This window comes from Halichoeres trimaculatus, unplaced genomic scaffold, assembly GCF_033239565.1.
Source record: "Halichoeres trimaculatus isolate MK-OKI-2021-1 unplaced genomic scaffold, fHalTri1.1 fHalTri1_scaffold_11, whole genome shotgun sequence".
NCBI lineage: Eukaryota > Metazoa > Chordata > Actinopteri > Labriformes > Labridae > Halichoeres > Halichoeres trimaculatus.
In genome coordinates, this window is record NW_027437189.1 from 31,096,869 (window position 1) to 31,105,187 (window position 8,319).

At 39.8% G+C, this 8,319-nt stretch overlaps 1 protein-coding gene across 1 annotated transcript in view; it reads right to left on the reverse strand.

The window, feature by feature from the left end:
• The window catches only part of sema3b (sema domain, immunoglobulin domain (Ig), short basic domain, secreted, (semaphorin) 3B), a 135,152-nt gene extending 133,649 nt beyond the window's left edge, over positions 1-1,503 (reverse strand). Inside the window, exon 1 of the mRNA XM_074681097.1 lies at positions 902-1,503. The gene's annotated coding sequence lies outside the window, so the exon portion shown is untranslated. The remainder of the gene's footprint in view (positions 1-901) is intronic.
• Positions 1,504-8,319: the final 6,816 nt, after the last annotated feature.

Sequence of the window (8,319 nt, forward strand, 5' to 3'; positions counted from 1 at the left end):
AAAAGTGGCAGAGTGTGGCAGGATGGAGGGTGGAGGGAGGAGTGGAGGGATGAGGCGCACAATAACTGCAGGTGTAAAGGAACCAAAGACTTCTAATCTTCTCTGTATCCACCGGTTCCTTTATTCACCGATGAATCACGCGCTTTAAAAATCCTAGAATGCTTTATTGTTCAAAGAATCCCTTAAAAGCACTGAAAAGTAGATGGATCTCAAAGCTTTGAATACACACAGACCAAATAATGTCTTCATCTTTACTTCTGTGTTATCTGACAAAGACTGATTCCTCTGCAAAAGCAATATTAAACCCTCCCAATTCCCCCACTTCCACTGGTGTAACATCAGGAAATGAAACATCCAAGACAGACGCGCTCTCCCACACGCACCTAAACTCTCCTTTTCTTATTTGTGCAAAGATGAGTCACCCACTGATCACAGTCCAGTGAAAAAAAAAGCCACACAAAGTGTTTTAACTTTCATATTCTCCCATTAAAAATGTCCACACATCCTGCTGAGCTATTATTACATTTCACAAGTAAGCCAGCCTAATGATGAACACAGATATGAAAGCACACATTCAGCAGGCTGACACACATTCAGAGCAGCATTAGTCCAACACTAACACCTACACAGGGTTTTCCCAGCTGTACTCATGCTCTAAGAAACTTCAGTCCAAGCTTTTTGATTTAGGATAGTTTCTGAAAAGCCTTTAAAAAGAACAGGGCTGGAAAAAAAGCACACACACATCTCACTTTCACATTTACACGTGTCTACCAAACTACTTCAGCATGTTACTCAATAAATTAAACCCTCTCATAAAACATTGATCTGCACAGAAACAGATCCAGACAGTCACCAGAAATATTTAAGCCGCAGGGAGTCTGTTAGGAAATAAAAATCTCACCTTCATCAGCAGCTTCCTCTTCCTCTGCCTCAGCCCCTCCTCACACTTTCCTCCTGGCAGGTGCCATCATGGTCAAATAGTCCACAGGAAAGGGCTGGAAAGGGCTATTCTCTAATCCTCCCTCTCCCTCTTCCCTTCTTATGCTCCCTCCCTGAGTCCTGTTCAGATTTGTATCACCACGAGAAAAGCAGCGTGTGTGTGTATTTCTGTGTGTGTATGTGTCTGTGTATGTGTGTGCACAACTCCAAAGGTCCCGGAATTCCTGAGTCCTGCGCTAAAGAGCGAGCATGGATCAGCTCCCTCTCTGTCTCTGCTCTCCTTTTCTTTTTTCCTCTCACTCCCGGCCGGGCAGAGAGGAGGGGAGGACAGTCAGGGGGTGGGACGGTACACAGAAGCTGCTTTCAGTCAACTCTTTCTCCTTCTTTCCTTTCTTTCTCTTCCTCTGCCCTTCTCCTCTCCTCTCTTTCTTTCTGTCTAACTTTTACGCTCTGTCTTCTGGCTTGTTCTCGGTGACAGATACTCTTTCTGTGCTCGGCAAGGCGTGAAAGCAAAGCTCTCTCTGTCAAACACACACACACACACACGCACTCACTCCTGCACCCTCCTCCCTCAGTCAGCGCCACTCCCTCTGCCACACAGTCCAGAGGTAAAGTCACTCCCTTGCTGTGTCACCCGCCGCAGTGTCTTTCTCCTGTTATGGTTCAACATGCTCTGTCCTCAAACACTCAGAGCTGCGTGGTTTAACTTATCTGTGTCTGAGCCAGCAGTGTTTTAAAGCCGAGCTGGTTCTGATAAAGATCAGGGTGAGAATGTGATGAGAAACTCATGTTGGACTTTGATTTAATATCAGCTCCTGTTCCCAAATTAAAGCCCAAACATTCTCTTAACACATAAACCATGTCAGCATCTTTTCTTTTGGTATAATATTTAAGTTGATTCAAGGAATTCAAGTTTAGATTTCACTAAGTGCAACTGAACTTTAAACTCCTGCTGAGCTTTAATGTAGGAAAAAAAGATGCAGCATTTACGCGCTAAGGTTCAAAATTAACACCTTCACCTGTTTATAATTTGCATGTTATCTGCACACTATAGTAAAGAAGCCATGATGGAGAACAACAGCACTGCCCTTTTGAATGACACATTTTATTTAACGAAACTCTAATATAGCTAGGGGTGGGCACCTTTCACATTAAAATGATACTGATGTCCAGTACCTGGCAATCGGTACTTGTACTCAACAGTACCAATTTTCATTACTTTTATATGTTAATAAATACTGTTAAATAATTAAACATCAACATGTTTATTTCTCATTATATAAATTTACAATGCTGTGTTCATGTTCAGTATGGAAAGTCGCAGTCACAGCTATGCATTTAGGTACCTAAACATGGTACCTTTTGATTTAATGTGAATTAGACCAGACAATTGTACGAGTCCCTCCAATCCGAGTCCCAAGCGAGTTGCAAGTCATTTAGTCCAAGTCTCAAGCAAGTTTCAAGTTTTTCTGTTGTTCGCAAGTCAAGTCAAGTCAAGTCACAAAAGTTGTAAAGTCAAGTCACAGGTTTTATCTCAGGTTTATATCTTGAAGAGAGAAACCTTATCTTCCTAAAGTAAATGTCAAAAATATCATGCAGATTAGTCAGCAGCTCTGCATGGATCAAACCATATATTTTAATATTATAATGGAGATATAATTTTATTTTACTATGTCATTTATCATCGGGCACAAATTTAGCTGCCTACAGTGCCTGGACACGTGCATTTGTTTTGTTGACATAGGGTCCTTTGTAAACCTTCCAAAAGAATAACACAGTGGACTAAATGAAACTATAGCTAGAGGAAAAACTTATCAGAGGCTAAATGAGAAGGAATAAAGGTTTTGTGTGGGAGTTACTTACTCTGCGTTTGGATGTTTGCTATGTAGAGTGATGAAGTGTTGGAAGACGGGGGCTTGCTACCATGGATGGATATTATTTATGCAGTCACACAGGCTACAGTGGCCCATATCAACAACAGCGGTGAGTGAAATTGTCTTATTATTAGCAACAATGTTCAAAACATGATCGATAAACATATCACCCACACACACATGCACACGCTCACACACTTCTAATAGTGTTAGCTTGGTTTCACTTCCTTGGCTCCATGTGCAGTCTTTAAATGGTGGATAAAGTTGTTTCGTCTTTTTCCTTTATTTTAGTGTGGCATATCTTGCATTGTACGTTCCTTCTTTCTTCATTCCAGTGGAAATTTTTAAACGCAAACAGCTCTACTTTTGGAGCAGCGGAACTGGCTGCAGGCTCGGGGCAGTCCCCATTACTAACTAACAACCCCACTGTGTTGTGGGTGCACATTGGCTGCTTACATGCTTGTGATCTCGCTACACACCTGTCTCCAATCAATCAATCAATCAATCAATCAATAAAAGTGTGAACCTATAGCATGGTGAACATACTACGAGTCATCTGACTCAGCTTGTCTCAAGTCGGGTTGAGTCTCGAGTTTTTTACCCCCAGGTCGAGTCGAGTTGCAAGTCATCAAATTGCAAATTGTCCAATTGTCTGCTACAGGCAGAATTTGGTTGGCTCTTATAGCTCAGCTTAAAAGTCCAAGCTAATATCCACCTTGTTGGCCTAGCATCACAGGATACATCAGCAAGCTCACAGTCAGTCTCGTTAACATCTGGAGCTGCTGTCATCCCTATTGACTGTATCATAAAATGGACATAGTCTACTTGACGTCACCTGTCTGTTTCTGAAGCAAATCATCTGGCATGGTCATACTGGAAATAGGGCGGGCTTTGAGTCTCCACACTAACAGCTATAGGGCGCCCGTCAGTAACATGAGCTGAGCTCTGTCTCTGATTGGTTGAACTTGGTGTGTATGTGGTTTATGATATTTCCGGAGCCAGCCTCAAGTGGACACTGAAATTTTAACACTTCCACATTGTCTAATATTTTTAATTTCTGACTGACCTCCAATGAGTTAGACCAATCATAGCTCTTTGTTTGGAAATTGGGTGGTTCTGTAGGATTGTAACAAAGGAGAGCATCTTCAGCTGTATTGTAAACAGTCAAGATGGCAGCTTAAGCAGCAGGTTGGTTAACAGAATCTGATATTTTATTGGCCATCATAACAAAGTAGACAATGCATTTTTATTTTAACAGTAATGGACAACAAAAATGTGTAGTTCTGTCCAATAGCTCCAGAGGTACTTTTGAGGTACCATTGCCAAGTCCCTCAAAGTAAAGGAAAATTAATCAGAACCAGATCCATGGATTTGGTGCCACAGGGCTTGGACTTCATTTCATACAAAATCAAAATATGACTGAAGCACTTCCAGTTTGAGCTGCGACCGATGAGTGAAGCATTACAGTGCAGTTAATCACACTGATGTGAAGGTAACCGGATCACAGAAAGCAAGCAGAAACTTATCTGAGAGAAGGAACCATCACAGATCTGTAGGTAAAACTAAACCAAAGAAGGTGACAGTTTTGACTAGTTTTGTGTCTTTCCAGAACACAAATTGTAACAACCCAAAATGTAATCAAAATAAAATGAGTTAACTTCCCCAAAATGTTGCAAGATGTTAAGCAAAAATCAATGGTCACTTTTTAAACTGTTTAGTCATTACATTTTAGGTTTTATAACTTTTTTATATGACATTTCAAGTCGTTACATTTCAGGTCATTGAAACAAATCAGGCTCTGACATGTCTTACTGTCATGTAATAATGTAATTCCACCCTTTAGAAACAAGAAAGTCATCAAACTGAAACTCCTGAAGAGTGCGGAAGCTGTTGCATTAACCAGGGATCACTGGACACCAGTGAGCAACCAGAAAATATCAGATCATGTTTTGACTGATTGGACATTTTGTGTGTGCACTCCTGCGTATTTCTTAATGTGTAACGATATTATCCACATTAAACAATCAAGTTATTCAAAGGAACACTCGTTTCACATAATTAATACTCAGAGCTGTCTTCTCTTCTAGAGTCCAGGTTTCAGACCACACTGTCCTAATGACTGATTTGAATAATACAGTTTTTAAAAAAAGATTATAATAAATGCAACTAAACCTTGCATTCATTTGATTCCCAAATTTGGTACGAACTGCTTTACACAGTAAATATGAATTTAAAACTTTCTGAAACACAAAATACAGTGGAAATTTAAACCTGATTACAAAAGCTGAAAAATTATTACTTAATGGTTGGACAGAATTTTAAATAACACAACTAGTTGGGAAAGTTTCCTAAATGGTGTCAAAGTTTCTATCATTTTCAATTTAAAAGAAAAGGTTGTTTTTCCTTTGCCTCGGTTTTTGCCTCTGGAAAATCATTGTTGGGTTGAATGGTTTAACACATTTGTTCTCTTTTTCTTTCTGGAAATTTGCAGTAAAATAACCCAGTTTGGTACCCATGATACTTTGCAAACAGATTCAAAACAATCATCACAAAAATCCATCCATCCATCAAAATCCTCACCATCATAGTGAAGTGTTTTCTCAGTTTTGGATGCTGTGATGTGTTCACAATCAGCAAACTTAATTTGGATCCAAAAGCAGAAATAGAAACTATTCTTTAACACATTCGAACATGCTCTGTGATAATGTTATACAATGTCTGTGACTGGCTTCTATGTTGTGGTTAAGGCCGGGGACAGACTGTGGTTATGGCACATAAATTACGGTGATGGATCGGTGAGGTTTTGGTGACCGTGTTATTAAGAACGCAAACATTAATTTTGTGTCTGCCGCGGGACACAAACTTTGGTCTCCAGCTTCAGAGACATGAAACATGATATCCAGCCAACAAGGATCAGCTCTTTTTGCAAACGTCAGGGTTTCTTTGAGCAGTTTTTAGATTATAACAAGTCGTGTTGTTTAAAGTAAGACACAAAGTCAGGGACTCTGGTACCATTTAATTCATCCATTTTACTTCCTCTACTGTTGTCCTCTTGTCTTAACTCTGGTCAGTGTGTCTGCATTAAAAACAACAGTAATACAGAATGAAGCCTGGACTATTAGAGCTCTTCCTAATGACTGGTTGCATTATGGGTATTCAAGCCTGCCTCCTCCATTATAACAAAGAGGACATGGGTCAAAATTAATCTAAAGTTTTGTTTCCTCTAAGACAAAACCTGGTGGACACAAACTCACACCAACTGCACTTATACAAAATTTCAAAGAAAAACTGGATTGTGTCCTGAGAGATATTGTAGAAAGTCAGACTTCACACAGAAATCCACTAATTTTGGGAGTAACTGATCGGATTAAAGAAAACGAGTGTTGATCAGAAACCCATGCACCTAAACTCACTCACTCATACATACATGTTCAAAGAAAGCCAACCGATGGCATTTACCTCCTCATGAATGGAAACCCAACTATGCAGGTAGACCTCAGCCTCCTTATAAAACCTCTCTCTGCTATTACCCCCACCTGCTGATAAATGAGAAAACCTGTGGACTGGATTTACGTCTTTTTCCAAACAAAAAATGTTTCAATTCATTTAAAAAAACAATCCGTTACACTACATATCAAAAAGATGTTTAGCGATACGCTTTCAGACATAACAGAAAGTTCTTAACATGCTGAAAAAAGAGCAAGCGTTCAATTTTTAGAGGAGATTAGTTTTGATAATTTATCTGGTGATAAAAAAGTATTGACAGCTCTGTTGAGACATACAGGCTTCTCCAGTGTTCCAAATCAGATTAGATTTGTGTCATCATCAACCATGGATAAATTACTCACTTACCCTCTTAAAGGCAGAGTGAGCCCACAGGGGCGTGAACAGACTTTTTAAAGGGCAAGGGCAAAAAGAAAAGAAAAATAAGGCACATACAGTGCGCTTTTTGCCACCCAGAGGGCAGTTTATCATATTTTGACCCATTCAGGGGTTGTAGATTGCCCCCCACTGGTCACTGGTGAGTCTGATTCTTTATACTCACGTAGTTATAAACTAACTTGATGTAGTATCCGTGATGCCACCCATCTGTTAGTAATACTGACTTTTGAAGCCCATTGTAGGCCGTCTTGGATTGGCAAGGTTTGAGGGTTTGAGCCCCCTTACTTACCCCCTGCCAGTTAGATGAGTTGAGCCTCTGATTGGGCAAACTCCTTGACTTAAGATTTTCTAAACTGCTGAGTTATATTCACTAAAAATAAATGAATACAACTTTTTAAGAAATTAAATTAAAATAAATAAATAAATAATCACCCCTGTACAGTATATGCTGTTAGGGAAATGAGCGAATAAGACTTAAGTCATTTTTTGTACCAGGCTGTAAAGTCAGCTTTGATGTTTTATTTTGAAATTTTTATGAACATAATATTTCATTTCTAGTTGGTTTTGGTAACTGTCACTAAATACTTTACGCTTCATCATGTTTCAGTTATGATGGTTCCTTTGGAATTGATAAATTTCTTCTTATAACTCGTGGTATCAGAATCTAAGGTGGTCAGGCCACAAGACTCCAGAAAAACTCCATTCGGCATTTTGTCTGGATTTATTCCTAACCTTAGGAGTAAGCTTTCAAAATACAACAAAAAATGTACAAGAACATTTACAGTCTTAACTAATCAGAGAGGAAGAAGAAAAATTCAAAAACAGAACATTTTTGAAAGTTTATGTGTCTGTCAATAAGCAAAGTACTGTCTCAGTTTATACCTCTGGCTCATTTGTCAATGATTAACCTTTACAACTCCAGCGCTCCATTCCAATGTTGTGTTATTCACATGAAGGTAAATACATGAAAGAGGTGGTCAGAGAGGGGGTCAGAGATTTTGATCAAGAGAGGAGAAGTTGAGAGTAGACAAATGAGGGTGAAAAGCTCAAACATTTGGACACGCTCACACAAAACTTTGACTAATTTCATGTGTTTGTAAATCAGGCCACAGACAGCAGGGTGCCCGACAGTTTCAGTGACGCATACACACAAACACATGGCCGTGTAAACAGTGCAGATGGCACATTCACACTCACACACTGATATCCACACTCACACAGGTACACATGTACACCCACAAAACACCTGCCAGTGGACTTCAGTGTAATCAAAAATACATGCAAAAAAAAAAAAGCTTACACAAACCCCACAGATACACACATTAACACACTGCAAGCCGCCTGTCTGGCGTCTAGCTGGCACCATCCAGACGGCCATCTCTAGAGGACACAGAGGTAGCCAATCACAGCTGCCAGTCAGCAGCTTTCATTATCACACACACAGATACAGGCACACACATGGTCGGTCCATGGAGAAGGCAGGCTGGAAGGAGTGTGTGCATACATGTGAGTGTACTGAATCTGAACGTGTTTTTCATGTTAACATGATGAGGACAAAACACAAGAAATGAGAGAAGAACAGACCAATGAGACAGCATCTTACAACAATAAAATGACCAGAGAA